A 21,115-nucleotide genomic window follows, 5' to 3' on the forward strand; every position below is an offset into this window, starting at 1 on the left:
ACGACCCGTAGTGTCTAGAAGCTTTAGCGTTGAAGATGTACGGACTCCAGGTCAAGCTTCTCCAATTTCTACATGGAGTTGGATTTCAGTCAACACTTATTTCAGAAGTTTCTGCAAGATGTCCAAACGACGTAGCAACATGTCGATTCTAGGTTTCCTTTACGAACGCTGAAATGATTGACAGTGAAGACCATTCGGACGCTCGGCCAAGCCATTCGGACGTGGTCCTGTTTCGGGAAGAATCGCGCTATTTTGGAAAGACGGTCGCAGAAGACCGTCAGGACAAGGCTATCTCCCATCCGGACGCTCCACAGCCAGAGTCAAAAATTTGTTTAGAATTAGGTTTTCTGAAGCCTATATAAAGAGGGCTCTTGGCTTGTTATTTGTAAGAATTCAGTATAGAATTTCATAGTGCTTAGAGAAGGTGTTTAGGGAGAATTGAAGATCTGCTAGCTTTCTAGCCATCGCCGGTGTGTGCTACCTTTGTTCTTGTGAAGTCTATCTTAGGGGTTGGCCCTAAGGTAAATGAGTTTATCAAAGACCTCTTCAAGTAGGAGACTTGGTTGGGAAGCATTTACAATAGGCTTCGTGTTATAGTTAAAGGTATGACTATTGCAATAGTTTTTGTGAGTACAAGTGCTTTGTAACTTGCTTTGTCTTTGAATAGTGGATTTCCTGGGTTTGGCTACCCCGGAGTGGTTTTTCTCTTCATAGAGTTTTCACTTCGTCAACAAATATCTTGTCTCTTTTATTTTCCGCATTTAAGATATTTTGTTGCACACGAACACACACTTGGTTGCTTCGAAGTCATATTTTATTTTCAGTTCGGAATATCATGTATGCATGTATGATCGAGTTATGACATTGGTTGGACTTGTTGAGATGTCATGTATTTGGAGTGTACGTATGCATGTATTCACCAAAGGTTTGGAAAAAATGTATGCATATATAGCCGAGATATTATGTCGAATGTTTTCCCTGTGATTTAATATTGGGAGTGCACGTATACTTGTATTCCTAAAGGTTTGGAGTAATCGTATGTGTTTAATGTTGTAATGTTATATCCATTGTTTTTCAATGATGCCATGTTTGGGAGTATGCATATATTAGAATTCCCTAAAGGTTCGGATGACTCGTATGAGCATAAGGCCGAGACAGAGTGTCAACTATTTCTTTAGATATCCATGTATGCTTGTATTTTCCCAAAGGTTTGGAAAGCTTGGATACGAGAATATCTGAGTCACATGATATATATGTAATGATGTGTATAATGTAGATTATTGATTAACGAACCAAATGCCATTGTTTACGTTATCCTCTGCGAAATCTTTGATGAAAACTATCAATCCACAAAGTAGCCGTTATTGTAAACATACGGTAGAAATAAAGGAATTGGCTCATTGTGAAAACCAGTGTGTTTTATACTACTGAGTTGGTGAAATCATATTTTCATCTATGCGAGCGTGAATACCACCACAATTGTGTAGATATTGATGCTTTGGCTACAGGTACCGTAGACATCGATGAGGACCTAGTGGCGTTGTACTTGGGATACTACAACTGAGGCTCTTTGCATTCCGTCGTAAGTGTGTCGAACTCGGATAATTCACCTTTTGTAGACATTTTGTGTATGGCTTGTGTCGTATGTGACACTTAGTTTTGTATAGCCATTCTTTGATGTATATAATGTTTTAATTAAGCCTTAAATAGATAGACAAATGTATGGCTTTGATGTTGTATTTATACTTCTTAGTTAATGAATTTAGTTCCGCTGCTATAGGTATATCTCTGATGTGTTAGGTACATGTTATGGGATGTGTAAGTTGAGTTGGCCTATGACTAATTTGTCATGCCACTGTTATGATTTCGTTTTGTATAAAAAAATAAAATAAAATCAAATCAAATGGGTCATCACATGACATGAAGGAACAAACTTAGCTTGAGCTTGTTTTCATAAATGAGCCTTGGATTTGAGTTGCACACAGTTATTCACGCAAAATTTTTTGTCCTTATCCAAACAAACTATATTGGCATCGGCTTCTTCAACTTTTACAAGCTTAACAAACACATTCTTTTTTTTTTTTAGAATTAGAAGTATGCGAAGTAAAGGCAACCAAGTTATCAACAATCATACTAGGCTTGCTAGAAACATGTTTTTAAACACAAAACAAGCTTTTCAGATTATCACTAGAGAGTCTATATGAGAGTTCCTTAGAGCCTTTCAATTCATTCTCAAGTGATTTATTATTTTCAACAAGCACAATAATTCTAGATTCCTAATGAGTGCCCAATATTGTATATTTGGATCCTCTTAATTCACATTTGTTAAACCATTAGCTTTGTTATTTTTTAATGTTTTTGGTTAGTTTTTGTATTTTGGTATTTTGTAGATCATTGAGAGAAAACGACAGTTTTAAAGTGAAAAATGCAAAGTTTGGAAGAAAGCACACATTGAGAAGACCTAGATGATATGGTTATGTTTAACCAAATCAATGAAATGATTAAATCGGAATTTCTCTAATTAGAGTCAAAATCGGATTGGATTAAATTTTAGGTTCTACACAAGTCATAGTATTTTGACCATAACTTTCAGTTCAAGTATTAGATTAAGGTGAAATTAGTGGCGTTCGAAAGATAATTCAAAATAATACAAATCATTGTGAAATAGGATTTTGCTAATTCGAATGTCTTCTATGTTATAAGTTTCCCGCAATATAAGAACGCGAATTGTCTTGCTCCTAGCGGCTGCAGACACTCCAAACCCTAACATTCTTTGGTCTTATTAGGGTTAGAGAAAAGAATAGGGTGTCATTTTGAAAATATGTGGTTTAACCTAATGTTTTGCTATAAAAACCCCATGGTAGGCACCACTAAGGATATTCAGAACATTGTATATACACATCATTTTTCAAGAGCATGTTTTTAGCTCTATTCTTTCTTTTCGCAATTTAATTTCTATCTTTTTTATCTTTTCCATCTCTTTAGTTTCTTTTATTTTATGTTTAATTTAGTTTAATTTCTGTCATTCTTCCTTCTCCATTAATTTTATTTTATTTTATTGTCTTAGTTTTATTTCATGTTTTCATTTCAAGATTGTTCGGTGTTTTTAGTCATAAGAGGCTAAAATCCTCAACTAAGGTTGATGATAAAACCTCATCAATGATAACACCAACATTCTTCTCATGAAATTTATAAATTTGATATTTTATAAAATTCAAGTTCTAATTCAGTGTATTGACTCATGTCTTTAAATTGAATATTTTATTTTCTAGTAGATGTTTGATGTGTTTCAACCGATAGATACATCGATTGATTTCGTTGAGGATGGATATCCATTGTGATTTGTTTGACAAACGGATACAAGGAATGATTTGATTTCAAATGGATAATTATTGTGATTTATCTCAGAGTTGGATTCATCAAATGATTTACGATTTATTAAAGAACTTGAATAGAAAACTCATTTCAATCTGATTTATAATTAGCATGCAAGAATGTGGGGTTTGATATGGTTTGGTGGATTCCAAAACCTTATTGCTTTTCAATATAATCCAAAATTTGGAACTAGGTTGAAATATAATTAGTTTAAATAGAGATTAATTTTTGCAACACAATTCCCTGTGGATTCTACCTCGCACTTGCACACACACTATATTGCAAACGATTTGTGCGCTTGCGAGTATATTAAAATTTGCACAACAAGTTTTTGAACTTGTTGTGAGTTTTAAATTATTCGCAAGCTCACAAATCGTTTGCAATATAGTGTGGTGCAAGTGCGAGGTCGAATCCATATGAAATTGTGTTGTGAAAATTAATCTCTATTTAAACTAATCTTATTTTAACCTAGTTCCAATTTTGGGATTTTTTTTAGAATCAAAACACAAAAGAAAAGATGATTAACTCAATAGAAAGAAAAACACTAAGGTTTTGGAATCCAACAAACCAAATCAAACACCATATTCTTGAATGCTAATTATAAATCTGATTGAAATGAGTTGGCTATTCAAGTTCTTTAATAAATCATAAATCATTTGATGAATCCAACTCTAAGATAAATCACAACGATTATTTCTTTGAGATCAAATCATCCATTGTATCCGTTTGTCAGAGAAATCACAATGGATATCCGTTCTCAACGAAATCAATCGATGTATCCATCGGTTGAAACACATCAAATATCCACTAAAAATAAAATATTCAATTTAAAAACATGAGTCAATAAACTGATTTAGAACTTGAATTTTATAAAATATCGAATTTATAAATTTCATGACAAGAATGTTGGTATTATCATTGATGAGGTTTCATCATCAACCTTAGTTGAGGATTTTAGCCTCTCATGACTAAAAACACCGAACAATCTTGTAATGAAAACATGAAATAAAACTAAGACAAAAAAAAAAATAACAAATGGAGAAGGTAGAATGACAGAAATTAAACTAAATTAAACATAAAATAAAAGAAACTAAAGAGATGGAAAAGATAAAAACGATTGAAATTAAATTGCGAAAAGAAAGAACAGAGCTAAAAACATGCTATTGAAAAATGATGTGTATATACAATGTTCTGAATATCCTAAGTGGTGCCTACCATGGGGTTTTTAGAGTAAAACATTATGTTAAACCCCATATTTTCAAAATGGCACTTCTACCCCTCAAAACCCTAATAAGAGAAAAGAATGCTAGAGTTTGGAGTGTCTACAGCCGCCAAGAGCAAGGAAATCTACGTTCTTTTACTGCATGGCACTTTTAACATAGAATACCTTCGAATTAGGAAAATCTTATTTCACAATGATTTGTAATATTTTGAATTAGCTTTCCAATGCCACTAATTTCACTTTAGTCCAATACTTGAGCTGAAAGTTATGGTAATAATACTATGACTTATGCAGAACCTTAAAATTTAATCCAATCCGATTTTGAATCTAATTAGAGAAATTTCGATTTGATCATTTCATTGATTTGGTTAAACATAACCATATCATCTAGGTCTTCTCAATGTGTGCTTTCTTCCAAACTTTTCATTTTTCACTTTAAAACTGCCGAATTCTCTCAATGATCTGCAAAATACTAAAATACAAAAACTAACCAAAAACATTAAAAAATAACAAAGCTAAAGGTTTAACAAATGTGAATTAAGGGGTCCAAATATACGATATTTGGCACTCATCAATTTCAAAGAGTCAACTAAGGCATATGATTTAGACAATTTAATAACCAAAGACTCTTTTTCATGCTCAACATCATTAAGATTTTTACGGGAAATTTTATTGATTTTCATCAATTTTATATATTCTTTATAGAGCTTGTTATAGGTCATCTGAAGGTTATACTCATCATCAGAATCATCTTGAGATGACTAAGAAGTATTCATAACAAAAAGAGTAAAGGATCTTACACAAGAAGTTAATCCAAACAGAGTGAACCCGCTCTGATACCAATTGAAAAATAATAATTAGACTCTAAACAACACTTAGAAGGGGGGTTGAATAGGTGTGTCCGAGTATAATGCGGAATTAAAAATATAATCAACCACAAACAAAGAATCACCAAAATATGAAAAGCAATAAAGCAATTGACACAAAAATTTGGTGACGAAGTGGAAACTCTTTGAACTTAAAGAGAAAAACCACTCCGGGCTAGCCAACCCAAGAAATCAATTCAATAACGAAGAATTCACAAATTACAAGATGTTAATTCTCACATAATCTTTACAGTTGTCACACTCTTGAATTACAACAAGTGACCCACTTGTCTGCTTCTCACCCAAAACCTCTAGAGAGTTCTTATTCTTGATCTCTTTAACTGGAACTCCGGTTGGCTTCAATTGTTGAAAGTTAATGGTTAAACAATAACCAAAACTCTAAGAGAGATATAACATTAACACTCTAGGTCTAAAACCCTCTCTTAGCACACATGATTCTAGAGTAGAATCCTTAATAAATTAGTGATTGACACTCCTTTTAAATAGACTTTTGAAGAAAACCTAGTTCGAGTTGAATAGGATTTCAGAAAAATTCGCCCAGATTTTCGGTCTAATAGTGCGGGGCGATTTTGGCATGGTAACTATCTGAATTAGAGAAATCCTATTTTGAAGATATTTGTTTCCTTTTGAGTTATCTTTTCAATGTTCCTGATTTCACCACAATCTGATTCTTGAGCCGAAAGTTATGGTTAAAACACTGAGATGTGCTCAATCTAGAATTGACAAATTCGATTTTATCTCCACTTAATGAAATTCCGATTTGCTCATTCATTTGATTGATTAGACTTAACCATATCATATAGGTCTTCTATTCCTTGATTGATTAGGCTTAAATCCATCCTATAGGTCTTCCAATTTGAGTTGGATTCAGCCCATTTGAATTTAAGTCCATCATCATGTCTTGGATAAACTTCTTCATCAACTTAACTAGAAGACTAAAACTTACAACCAAATAAGTTTTGACATCGAATTTACCAACACTAAAAACCTAACAAATTTCATTCACCAAACAAAACTTTGGTAGAAGGTTTTCTGGTTGTGTCAATTATGTTGTAAGTAATTTCTTATTTCTAGTATAAGATTGAGTTGCTGTTCATCCAGCAATTATTTCTAATTTTGTATTTTGTTTGTAGAATGATCGGGATCAGGGATGTAATTTTTTAAGTGGATTAAAGATCCTCCAATGTGCCAGTACGGTGAACGGTTGTTGAAGCGGGTGCAAGAGAGACATGAGTAGTTACGGGTTGAATATTCTCGGTTAAAGGCTACAACTACAAAGAGTGAAATGAGATGGAAAAAGAGAATAGCAACTGCAAGGCAAACATGGGTATGGAAGTTGATAAAGGTCGAGTACAATTGGCAATTGAAAAAGAAAAATACCGACAGGCAGAAAAACACTATCATATTGCACGAGCGTTTTCATGGGGCTTTTTTATTTTGTTTCTAGCATTATATGTTACTAGGATATAGAGGACTTTGATATCTTTATGTTGTAATGTTGTACTATTTTGGAGAGGCACTATAACTGTTGTTGGAACCATTGTTGTTACTACAGCTGATTTTGGCGTTCAATCAATTCTAATGCACAGTTTACTATTGTTTTGGGTTAGAAAGTATCATGGAGGAATACTATGACCTATTTTCGAGAGATTTTTTTTACAAAATTAGACTTCATCAAAACACAGTTTCTATTGCACAAAAATTAACATCAAATGACAAATTGTAAGTTTCAGGCCACAAAATGTACATGCATAGGTGACAAAGAACCTATATAAACCAAGGTTTCTTTTTTGGCACAAACCAAATAGTATATTATGCCGGAATTTGGCACCACCTGTAAATAAATGGTTTATACATTCAACAACAGCAAACCAACAAGTACAACTTTGTAGCAGAATTTGTTGTAGCAAGTTCAGCTTTCATAACCATACACCCACATATCAACACGTGCATTGGGCGTGCCACAATCCAAGCGAAGTGGAAACACTAAGCACTGAAAATAAGATCCATCCAAATATGTGAAACTACCTAGTAATTTCTTTTTGTCAGTCTCGTATAAATTATGAAAATAAAAGACCTCAATTTGTTTAATGATACCTAGAACTAAAAAAAAGAATTATATTTCAAGAAATGCTAGGAGAGAAGGGGATCACCCTTTTTTTTTAAAAAAAAAAAAAAAATGAAAATCTCATTTCAATGATTCTTGAATGTGTAGTTATACCACTAGTCCTTCAAACATATGGATCATCTCCTATAATTTGCATACTAGTCATTGGTGATCTTTGTCGTTCCATCAAAGTCATCAACCTTCTTGCATCAAAACTTAAACTACACCAATGTTGATATTTTTATTTAAACATATGAGACTATAGGGGTGCATTCAATTCTCAAAAGAGAGGATTTGCTTTGTCAAATAATTTAGACTCATAATTTACGTGCATGTGTGATCAATTGCGCAACAAAATATTAAATGCGGAATTTAAAAGAGACAAATATTTTGTTGATGAAGTGGAAACTTAATTAAGAGCAAAACCACTCCTGGGTAGCCAAACCCAGGATATACACTATTAAGAAAACAAAGCTAGTTACAAAGCAGTAGCACTTTCATAGCCGATGCAGTGGTCGTACCTTGAACTCTAACATGTACCTATATGTGAACGCTTCCTAACCAGGTCTCCTATCTGAAGGGGTCTTGAATAGATTCCTTTAGCTTAGGGCTCCTCCCAAAGCTAGACTTCAAAAGATCAAATCATACAAAAACTCCTAGAGAGCTAGCAAATCTCACAATCTCTGCCTAAACACCCTCTCTAAGCACAATGGAATTCAATATAGAATTCTGTGAATAATACAAGCATAGAGACCTCTATTTATAGGCTTTAGAAGACCTAATACAATACTGATGCAAAGTTCTCTTGGCGATGTCCAAACTTAGACAGAAGGCACCCGGAAGGCAAGCAGCAACCGACTTCTATCACACGCTTCAGGCGTTTCTTCATTAAAATTCAGTCTCCGCGTCTAGACGGTGTTGCCCTAGGGTCCGGACGGTTGCATGCTGTCTTCATCAAGCGCGTGCTAAGCTGTTCAAAATCTTCTCGAATACTGAATAACGTCCGGACGGTTGCATGCTGTCTATGCTGAGTCCAGAATCTTCTCGAACACTGATAGGCGTCCAGACGTTTCACTGGGCCCTCTAAACGGCAACTAGGGATCCGACTTTTGCTGAGTTGTAAACTGCACAGAATCTTCTTGGAATCCGGAAATTGCCTTCTTGATGCTTGTGACACTGATAATTGTCATATTAAGTCCCTTTCCATATTGGAGAAATAATCTCTAAATATTTTGAAGACTCTAAATAATTACAGCATCCCTATAACAACAGCACACTTACATAAAAGTGATTTTGTCAATAAAATGTAGCCAATAAAATTAACAAACTCCCCATTTGGCCATTCTGGGACAATAATTCACTTAACCAGTTTAAAATCACAATTTTGGTCCAAAAATAAAAATAAATACTCCCCCTTTTTGTCTCAAATGGACAAAGGGTAAACAGAGTATTAAAAACCACAGTTATACAGTTTTAAAGTCCAAACACAAAAAATAAAAAACTGTAAAAAGCCCAAAAGAGTTCAAGTAAAACTGAGAACTGAGAAATCAATCAGATAGCAAATCAAAAATATGCAAACATATAATTGAGAGTCAAGTATTTAATAAGCATAAAGTTCCTTGCAGATAGAAACTGTAAACAGTGTATTAAACTCATGTTATGCGTATGTGTCTGAAAGCTTTCTCAATACGGCAAGATGTTCACTGATAAAGTTTAAAAACAACTGAATTTTCTTAGGGAGAGAAAAAAAAAATCATGTTAGATTAGTCAAAAGTCAAACCTTATTTTACTAGGGCCTTGCCACCCTCATCTGATACACTCCCCTTAAGATGCAACACTATATCTTTTACTTTTTCAGTTAGTGACCGTCTATTTGTGCAATGATTTGGTCACTGACTATTTCTATAGGGACAAGATTAAGAGCAGATATAATAGCACAACAAGTAGTGGATCTTTTTATGTATCCATATATACTGAAATATAAATGCTTTTTATCACTAGGTGCTGCAACCTAGAAAAAATGCCAGAATTTTTAGGTTTCTAGGTTTAACTAGTGAGTTGGTTAATTTGACAATCTTTTGCAAAAAAATTTCTCTCACAAGAATTATCAGAAGTTAGAAACCAGAGAGAATAAATAAATAAAAAAAAAAAAAAAATTACCTTAGGGGAGCTTTGGATAGTGCACAATTTCATTGTATGAGAGGAAGACACTATCTAGCTTAAGATACAACAGAAGAATTTAGCAAATATCAGACTTAGGATCTCAATCATATGTAATCATATTCTATCAAAGCATAATGAACTGAGATATCAGATAAAAATACATAAGATAGCTATAAGACTTGTAAGGAACAACTTGCATCTTTCCCACCCTTTTTTTTTTAAAAAAAAATAAAAAAATAAAAAACAAATCATGCTTCCAGAGGAAAAGACTAAAGAACACAATAAAGTCTAAACCTAGCATGAAGAGAGACATGTTTAGGACATGTCACAAACACCAATGGCTTTTCTAAGAGACTCAAACCTACTCCCATCGAGAGGTTTGGTAAGAATGTCAGCCAATTGGTTGTCAATGGGCATAAAAGAAAGAGATATTACCCGGGTGTTGTACAAATTTTAATTAAACACGCAAGTGCACGAATCGTTTGCAATAAAGGGTTTTGCAAGTGCGAGGTCGATTCCACAGAGAATTGTGTTCTTGAAAACAATTTTTTTTTTTGAACGGTAAATCTCTGCATCTCATTAATAGAATCAGAAAAACAAAACACTTGATCCCAAAACAAGGAATCTAGGGGCACAAACGTTCCCTAAGAATAATACTAGAAATACACTCCGAAGCTTCCTGTAGCCAACTCTCTGCCAGTTTGCGATTTGCTGCCACCTTTGCTAACACATGCGCAGTGCTGTTACATTCCTGGTGGACATGAACAAATTTTTCATTCCGGAAGCACTAGAGTTCCTGTACTATGCTTTCAGTCAAATGGCCATTCTTTGATAAGTGTGGAGGAGACGAAGTAATCTCGGCCTTCACCTGTGCTAAATCCCCTTCGAAGATTACCTCTGAGAAATCAATTGCCTTGCAAAATAGAACCGCCCAAAAAGCTACCATAGTTTCGGCTATCTTTGCATCGACCACTATAGGTTTCATTTCACACCGAGCTCCAAAAAATTCACCCATGCAGTCCTTAGCTACAACCCCCAAACCAATGCAGCCCTCCTTATCGATTATGGCAGCATCCCAATTTACTTTGATGAGACCATTTGGAGGAGGTTGCCATATTTGTTGCCTAGCCAGAGGGAGTCCATCATTCCTATCCATGTGAGACAGGTATGGGATGTTACACCTTTCAAAATCCTCCAAAGCTACTACGGCCCCATCAAACACTTCAGGAGGGTGTTAGAATTCCCCTTAAAAAATTAATGAGTTTCTTCTAAGCCAAATGCGCCTAGCAGTGATGACCATAAGCTCCACCTTTTCCTTAGAAAAACGGTGCATTAAATCCTCAAACAACAGCACAAAAGAGGTATAGCCAGTCCTGCATTTCTGGAAGCACAACCTCTTTTCCCCCTAAACATCATGAATTGCCTGGCATGACCAAATAGCATGAACGACAGTTTCAGGCTCACCCTTATAGCAAGGACATAAGTTGTCCTCAACCACTTTCTGCTTAAGCAGGTTTGTTCTTGTAGGTAATATATCATGATATGCATGCCAGGTAAATATTTTAACCTGATTGGGAACCCACAATGACCATAGGAATTTCCACACCCCTGTATCCCTGGCCTCTTTAGAGCTCTGCCCTCCATACACTCCAAGCAATTGTTTTCCCAAATGGTAAGCGCTCTGGACGGTAAAGTTGCCATCTTTGGTCTCCTTCCAAATCAATCTATTTGGGGGAAGGCATGGACTCAAGGGGATGTTCTTGATAACTTGATCTTCTTTAGGCAGGAACACTTCAAGGATAAGTGCACTCTTCCAAACTCCATGCCTTTTGTTAGTTTGTGATTGGTCTCATTCTGTTTGGACAAAATCATTTGTATGTAAAGATTCTGTTTTACAAGGGATTTTGCTATTCAGAAGAGTTTTAGAAGATTCTGCAGTCAGAAAAGTCGGTTTCGTGCCAGCCGTCCAGATGCCCATATGTCCACTGTTCCATCCGTCTGGACAACGTGTCATACCGTCCGGACGCCCAGACAAACCAAGCATCATTTGTCCGGACGATGTAGATTTTCGCCTGGACCCTTCACTGTATCGAGAAGCTTCTGTTCCAGCTTGCATTCGTCCGAACGTAGGGTTGGCAATTTTTGACACGACCCGCGAACCCGACACGAACACGACAAGGAAAAATAGGGTTAGGGTTTACTGTAATCGGGTTCGGGTCATAATCGGGTCAACCCGATTATGACACGATTGTGACCTAGTTAAGTTAAAAAAAAAAAAAAAAAAAAAACTAGTCTAACTCTAACACTAACAGTCTAACACGCTAACCCGACTAACCCGAAATCAAAAAGTTCAGAAAAGTGAGAAAACTGATAATCTGAATCTCTGATATTCTGATTTCTGACTTCTGAGAAGTGAGAACAGTGAGAAGTGAGAAGTGAGATTCGAGAAATGAGAAACAGAGAAAGGGCCGAAAGTTCGAAACGGTGGAACCCTAGCCTAGTAGCCCGTCTCCCGCCCACCGCACTCTGCACGCCCGATCGGCGTGACTACCAACCATCCGGCCTTTTCCCCCTCTTTGGCTCTTTCTACGCCAAACGTTTCAATTCCTCCTCAAGGTATGGGTGTTGGTTTGGTTTCCTTTTGAGATTTAGGTTTGATTGGTTGGTTGAAGAAGCTCTAACCGAATGGTGTTTAAACTTTAAAGGAAAATATTGTGGGTTCACTGGGTTGTCTATTAATTTGATTTTTCTTCCTTGTTTCGGTTGGAAAAAATATGACCACTAAGTATTAGTGTATCACCGATTCACCATGTTTTTTTTTCGCTTAATTTATCCTGTGGATCTGATTTGTTCTTGTTCTTTTTAACTTGAATTTCGTGGCATACTACACTGTAAATCAGCTGGCTGCATCTTTTGAACAGAGGTAGACTATAATTTAGTTCACCATTGCTCTGGTTTCATGTCATATCCTGCATTTCAATACTTGAGATCAGTTGAAACAAAAGTTGCAGAAGAATGCACATTGGAGGCCTGCATGAGGTTGAGTTAGGAATATTTAATTAGAGGGGGAAGAGAGAAATTCTTGCCGAAGATCTTATGATCTTTGCCCCTAGAGGCTGGAATTTTCCTCTTTCATTTTTCTTTTCTCTTATAAAAAATCATAGTTTAAAATTGATACCTTGGGGTCAGCCCTTCCATCACAAACATCTGTTCCTTTTCAATTGCAGTATATATGTATTATGACAGCTAAAACAAGAGCTCTTTTGGCTTTAGAATTTTCCATTTAGATCTTGACAGTGTAAAAGACTAAAAGTTGGTCTTCATTTGACATTGATATATACCACAGGTTGTTTGCTGGTTCTTCTGTTTGTCTATGTGTTTTCTGTGTGAGAATTGCTAGACATTTCCCTGTAGCAGATGGAAGTTTCACCTGCTTAATTCACTGAGCTTAGTTGCTTGGGAATGCATTCAACTTTTTAATTCTACAAAAACTGTGGAACTTGATATGTTATTTGCAAAAGCATTAAGCCAGGGGGCTGTAAAATTGTTTTATCTTCTTTATCTATTTTATCTCACGTTAGTCCCATTTGAAAACTCCTAGGTGTTGCTCCTTCCTTCAGTTAGCTCTTGGATCCTAAAAATTGTCAACCCAGAACTAATGTGTCAATGCAGAACTGGTTTTGTCCAGTTGATTGTTGGTTTGTTTAGGTTTTAAGCTAGTTTGCTCTTTAGTTTTGTTGGTTTGAACAATTTTGTACAATTGCTTTGTTTTCAATATAGATCATTTGAATATAGCTTCTTTCTTTTTTTCTTTTTCCAATAGAACTTATAGATATACACAGAAAACGAAATGATTCTTAAGTTGTGCATTCACTCATAAAACAAATAATTGAACTCCATTGAACATATCTGCAATTCACATAGACACATAAAAGGCCCATGTTCAATGTTTACATCCACTTGTAAAAATGTTTTCAATTAATTTCATCCAACTAATGGATTCAAAAATCTTGGTTTCTGAAATATCAGGTAGACTAGATAGTATGCACTCTTCACATAGATATATGAGTCTGTGGCGCACTAACCATGACCTTGGTATTTGATGAAATTTTTGGCAGGTTTCAAGTCTCTTTGTACTTGTGTGACTTGTGTCCAATCATGAATCAAGATCAAGAGCAGCCTGAGCAGGTAAAATTATTAGCCTTTTAAGTTTCAAGTTGTCTTTGTGAGCTAGATTTTATGTACTATCTAATTTGGATTGAAGAACTAATTTACTAATAATGATATCTGCAGATGAGTAATGAAGTACTTGGTGATGATGATATTGTTAGAGACTTTGAAGATGATGTGATTGAATTGACTACGATAGAAGAAGAAAATGACTCTGTTTGTGCGGAGAAGGAGAAAGGGGAAAATTTGAAAAAAGGCCACAAGCGTAGAAAGACTTCAGCCGTTTGGGATCATTTTGATGCCATTCATGGTAAGGATGGTGAGAAGTTAAAGGCAAAATGCAAGTTGTGTGGTACTGTATACTTGGCTCCAAGTACTTATGGAACTGAAAATTTGAAGCGCCACATAGAAAATTGTCCGAGGAGAAGCACTCGTGATGTTGGGCAAATGCTCTTATCTAAAAGTCAGGGATCTCTGTCTGTAAGTAACTCTAAATTTTGTCCCAAAAAATTTAGAGAACTGTTGGTTGCTTTGGTCATTAAGCATGATTTGCCTTTTCGATTTGTTGAGTATGATGGTTGGAGAGAGATGATAAAATACTTGCAACCTGATGCACCTCTTATCTCTAGGAATACCCTTAAGGCTAATTTGAAAAATTTGCATATGAGGGAGAAGCAAAAAGTTAAAGTTATGTTGAATGGTTGTCCTGGTAGGATTTGTTTAACATCTGATTTGTGGACTTCTTTGACTACTGATGGATATATGTGTCTCACAGCACATTTTATTGACAAGAATTGGGTTTTAACTAAAAGGGTGTTAAACTTTTCATTCATGCCCCCATCACATAATGGTATATCTTTGTGTGAAAAGACGTATAATTTGCTAGAAGAGTGGGGGATTGAGACCAAGGTTTTCAGTATAACATTAGATAATGCTTCTTCTAATGATGTTTGTGTTGGTTTATTAAGAAATCAATTGAACATAAAGAAAGCCCTTGTTTGTGAAGGCAGGTTTTTTCACATTCGTTGTTGTGCACACATTCTTAATTTGATAGTTCAAGATGGTTTGAAAGAGATTGATAGTGCTCTTCAAAAGATCCGTGACAGTGTGAAGTATGTTAGAGGATCACAAATGAGAAAACAAAATTTCTTTTTGGCTGTGAATAAAATGTCATTGGATAGTAGAAAGGGGTTAAAACAAGATGTGCCAACCAGATGGAATTCTACATATCTTATGCTTGAGACTGCTATTCATTATCGGAGTGCTTTTAGTTATTTAGAGATGATTGATTCAAACTATAAGCATTGCCCTACTGCACCTGAGTGGGAACAAGCGACTCATATATGTTGTTTTTTGGCTCCTTTTTACCATGCTACATGTGAGTTTTCTGGTACCAAGTATCCCACAGCCAACCTCTACTTTCCTGTGATCTATGACATTTATGTAACCTTGAAGGAAGAAGTTGAGAGCGAAGATGAATATAAGAGATTAATTTCAGCACAAATGCTCTCTAAATTTGAGAAATATTGGTCAGAATTTAGTTTAGTATTAGCTATTGCAGTTGCATTGGATCCTCGTTACAAGCTTGAACTTGTAAATTTATGTTATACGAGGCTTTATGGAGTTAATAATTGTAGAGAGTATTGTCATGTTCGTGATAAAATGATCTATCTTTTTTTGGAGTACGGTGGTTCCTCATCTACATCTTCAAGCGCCATATCTCTTGATACAAGAAATGTTAATTCCCAAGCATCCCAACCACAAGTCAAGGCTGTCAAGCGGACTTCCGCAACGATGAAGGTAAAATTATATGTTTATGTTGTGATTTATGTGTTATTGTTAGTAACTTAGAATATAATATATATACTTTTAACTACTTAGTAAATTATGTTCACGTTATCTTTTTAATTGTAGGCGTTTTTTAATTCTGGCGGGAATAATGCTCAAGCAAATAAGAGTCAATTAGAAATTTATTTCGATGAACCCAGACTGATAATTGCTGAGGATGGAGATTTTGACATTCTTTCCTATTGGAAAGGAAATGAATGTTGTTATCCTATAGTAGCTGCTATGGCTCGTGATATTTTGAGCATTCCTATTTTCACGGTTGCTTCAGAATCTACATTTAGTGTTGGTGGACGTGTAATTGATCAATATAGGAGTTTGCTCAAACCTGATATTGTTGAGACACTAATATGCACTCGGGATTGGTTATTTGAAGAGGAAGGTAATATTTGTTATTTGTATATTTATTTTTTTCATTAACTTATATTATTATTTTTTATTACACTAATTCCTCTTATCTTTTGATGTAGAATTGACACAAATGAATGTTGAAGAGCTTGAAGAAGATATTTTGACTTTGAATCTCAATTCCAATGATGTTCCAGTTCCAAGTTCATCAGGAACAGCTTCTATTAATATTCCTTGACATTGGCTTATATGTGGATGCTTTCTTTTTATAGGGTTTGTTTTAATTATGGGTTTTGTTTTGCCCTTACGAACTGAAACTGAATTATGTAACTTATGTTTTGCCCTTAGTAGTTGTAAAAATTTTAGTTATGTTTAGTTAACTTAAGTTTAACTTGAGAGGAATAGCTTAGCATTTTTCTTTTTGTATTCCTCTTAAATTTTAACAGAATATAGATAATTAAATATTAAATATTTGATAAAGAAGCTTAAATATGGTTGATGGGGATATAGCCGACTATTAAACCAGAATTGGCCCCCCTAGTTGGTAGATTCACTACCTAATGTTAGTAAAAGAAAATGCAATTAAGTAGAGTAGGTTTCAAATTTTTTCATTTTTTGGTAGTTGGTCACTTTCACAAGGCATGCAGAAATTTGGTAAGATAAATATGACAACTTATGCGTTATATTTTGTGTAAACCATATACTACAATTCTCGTAATATTCTAACACTATGGGTTGCTTGAGAAAAATTGATTAATTTGTTGGACAATTGAAGTAATGGAAATAATGTTGATTTAATTTGATGACTAATTGACTAAGAAAGAGAGAGAGAGCAAACAACTGAAACAAGTAAGCACAACTATGATTGATTTATCTTCCTTGGTAAATGTAGGACAGAAGAAAAGCTTATTAGTTATTACATTTTCCTAATGGAATAGACATTCTGCAAACCAAACAAGGCCTAAGTGATCCCTATAAAGTTTGAATAATTCCAAACATAGATTATTTCAAAAAAAAAAAAAAAATCCAAATATTGATTAGAAAAAATATAATCCTAACATTGATAGATCATAATTGATTGTAATTTGTTGATTGAATTGTAGTTTGTCCAATTCCTACATTAGAGAGGGCTCTAATGAGACATACCATACTCGACCTCAAACGTGTTGGTCATGTTGGAACTAATGAATCCTATCAAAACTTAACCTCAATTAACTGCTCAAATTAAAAATTTCGATCCATACCAATGCGACACGAAACATGTAAAGTAATGTATGGTTTACCAGAAAAGAATGGAATTTAGTAATTTACAAAGAAGTTTTACCAGAAAAGATTTGAAGCCAATTATACTGCTGTGCTTTCTATTGAAGCATTACAAATCTTTTCTTGAAAAGTGACCTACTCTATTTCTTTTGGTAACAATTCCAAACACATATACTATCTGTCAATGTCATATAAATATGTTTTGCTACCATTTTTTTTAAAGAGAAATGATACTTTTACATTTTTTATATATTTTTTTATATCTTATTTTTAAATCCACATTTAAATTTATAGGACCGATGTAAAGTTTCGCAAATTCAATAATAAATTTAAAACTTAGTTGTATGGAGACATATATATATATATATATATATATATATATATAAAAGAAAGTAAGTGTATTTTTTTTTTCTAAATGGAGTGCTTTTTTCTTTTTTTTTTTGAAACATTCTAAATGGAGTGCTAAGATCTCGGGAGAATATGAAGTCTAAAGATGGATCTTTGGAGAAACTATTTAGCTACCTCAGTTTTTATTTTTCCCTTTTTTTGTTTTGTACCTTTTTGCTAACCAAATTTCAATTTAGGAAATTGATGTCGGGTCGTGTCGGGTAAACGAGTGACACGTTTATTAGTCGTGTTTGTCGGGTCGTGTTCGGGTTACCCGATTATTAATCGGGTCGTGTTCGGGTCGCGTGTCACAACCCGATTAATGATCGGGTCGGGTTCGTGTCGGACCCGTTTATGTCATCGGGTCAGTCGGGTCGACACGAACCCGACCCGTGAACCCGAATTGCCAACCCTGTCCGGACGTCTCAGCAGCCCGTCCGGACGCCTCTCAGTATTCGACCAAGCTTCAGATTCTTTCCAAGTTTATTTATGGGAAGATTGATGCAACAGTCTGGACGACGTCGATCCCCGTCCGGACGCACTTCTCCTTAAGGCAAGAATCGCAATTCAAATTCAACCGTCCGGACTCCAGTCTACCATCGTCCAGACGCGCGTGCATCTGATATGGAAATTGCAGATTCGAATTCAACCGTCTGGACGCCTGCCTTTCATGGTCCGGACGCGAGCACAGTAAATATGGAAATTACGTGTTGAAGATCAACCGTCAGGACGACCATCCCCCTTGGTCCGGACGCGCTAAAGCCTTATATGGAAATTACTTGCAATGGACATGCAACCGTCCGAACGACGATATTAGATCCCTTTGTCTTATGCCTCTTGATGGCTTAATATTCCCCACCGGACTCCCAGTAACCAGAACTGAGTACCTCACCGAGGCAACACACTACATCACCAGTTGAACCTAACATGCCTCAAACCCCAATCTAAGCATAGCAGCCTCCAAAAACCTCCATTCAACCCTATCGTAAGCTTTGCTCATGTCGAGCTTTACTCCCATATACCCCACTTTGCTCCACATTCTTGTTTGCATTGTATGCATAGTTTCAAAAGCAGCAATAATATTGTCGGAAATCAACCAGCCTGGAATGAAGGCACTCTGTGCACAAGAAATAATATTTGGCAATACTACTTTAAGCTGGTTAGCCAACACTTTTGAAATCAGTTTATAAATCACATTGCACAAACTGATAGGCCTAAACTCAGTCACACTAACTGGACTTTGCACCTTTGGAATAAGTGCAATATGAGTAGTATTAATCATGGTATCCATCTCCCTTGTGTTCAGAAACTGTAGTACTGCATTGCATACCTCAAGGTGGACCGTGGCCCAGTTGGATTAGTATAAGCACGCTTAAAAGCCATCTGTCCCCGGGGCTTTCATAGGATGCATTTGATTCATAGCAAAATAAATTTCCTCTATTGTGAATTCTGCCAGAAGTTTCTGGTTCATCTCCATAGTCACATTCCTATCAAGAGCATCCACGCAATCATCCATATCCAATTTGGTTCCTACTGTGAATAGCTCCGTATAATAAACAACAAAAGCTTCATCAATGTCCTCCTAGGTATAGCACCATTGCCCAGCAGTGTCTTTAATTTTCAGAATTTAGGACCTTTGCTTCCTCTAGGTGGCACAGGTATGAAAATATTTTGTGTTTCTGTCACCCAGCTACAACTAGGATTCTTTTGTCCATTGCCGCCATTTCACATCTTCTTATTCAAGGAGGGAGTATAACTCCTCTTTGATTGGATGTTCTGCTTCCAGAGAATTGAGATTCTTAGACATCTGAATGTGTTGGAGCTCCTTTAATTTATCCTGGATCACCTGGTCCCCTGACTTTTGTTGTTTACGCGCCCACTTGTTTAAAACCCTCCTACAACCATTGAGATTGCCTTGTACATTTTGCCAGGGACATTCGGTAGTTTGCTTTGCCCGCCATACTTGTTTGATAATACCTTCCTGCTACTTATTCTTTGCCCAGCCAGCTTCATATCGAAAGGCCTTGTTTTTCTTCCATATCTGATCTTGTGAATTAGACAAAGTAACTTGGACCGGATTATGGTCTGAGCTGAAAGAAATCTGAAATCTAAAAGAAATAGAATGCGGAATAATAAAATAAAAGAGACGAGATTTTATGTGGTTCGGCCTATGACCTACATCCACAGGATAAAGCCCAAATGACTACATTATGCTTTTATTGAATGATTAAATACAAAGAGTGCTCTTTTATTTATAGAGAGGAGAATAGGAATAAGCATTCTATCTTAGCAATGCGAGACTACCAACATATTATCTTTAACATTCCCCCTCAAACTCAAGGTGGAAACTTGTGAAATCTTGAGTTTGCTTCTTAAACACAACATTGAAGAAGGTGATGGCGCTAGATTTGGCTCTTGAACATTGACAACTTTTGGGCCGGAACGGGCCAACTATGGGCCTTACATGTAAGCCAACTAAGGGCTGAAATGGGCCTGGGCTTAAAACAATACCACAAATGGCAAATTACAAAATAATTGGCCAACTATGGACCAAATATAAAAGTCAACAATGGACTGAAATGGGCTTGAGTTTGAAACAATACCACAAAGGTCGAATGTAAGTAATGGGCCAACAAATGGCCAGCCAAAACAATGTAGGCAACTTTGGCCTCTTTTATGGTTTTTTTTTTTTTTTTGGCTATCTCCCTTACAATCTTTTGGGTTTAACCACACTTTGAAACCAAGAGAGGAAAAAAAAAAAAAAAAGTGACACACCTCCAAAGGAGGCACTTGAAGCCAATTGGCTTTTTTTTTTTTGTCATCAGATTACGACAAAATAAAATCAAATACAAAGAGAAATGATCTACGACAACGAAATGATCCCCTCCACCAAAAAACCTTGATAGGAAAATATATTGATAGAAACAGTCACCTTTGTATTGATGAAAAGGATCACCTGACCAATGTGGCTGAAAAAGTCGTAGAGTTGCGAATCAGCCACGTTCTATGTAAGATCTCTGACGTACAAAGACGTGGACACAAACTGGCCCACTCTACAGGAAATGACGCTGGGCAAAATGACTCGAGACCTTGTTTTTTACCAAAAAAAAAAATCTTACTGTCTCGTATGGTTTTGCCGTATGATATAATGGGATGATTAGAGACAGAACCAGGAGAAAAATAAGGAAAGAGAGGAAGAAGCACAAGCCTTTCTAAGAACATAAGCATAAAAGATACAGAGAAGAAAAAGAAATGCTATTCTCTGTGACTCAGAGAGACATGGGCAAGAAACCAGGGAACAATACTAATTAAAAGGATTTTGTGATTGTGAAAACAATCCCAAAAAAA

Source organism: Alnus glutinosa, chromosome 11, assembly GCF_958979055.1.
Source record: "Alnus glutinosa chromosome 11, dhAlnGlut1.1, whole genome shotgun sequence".
Lineage (NCBI taxonomy): Eukaryota > Viridiplantae > Streptophyta > Magnoliopsida > Fagales > Betulaceae > Alnus > Alnus glutinosa.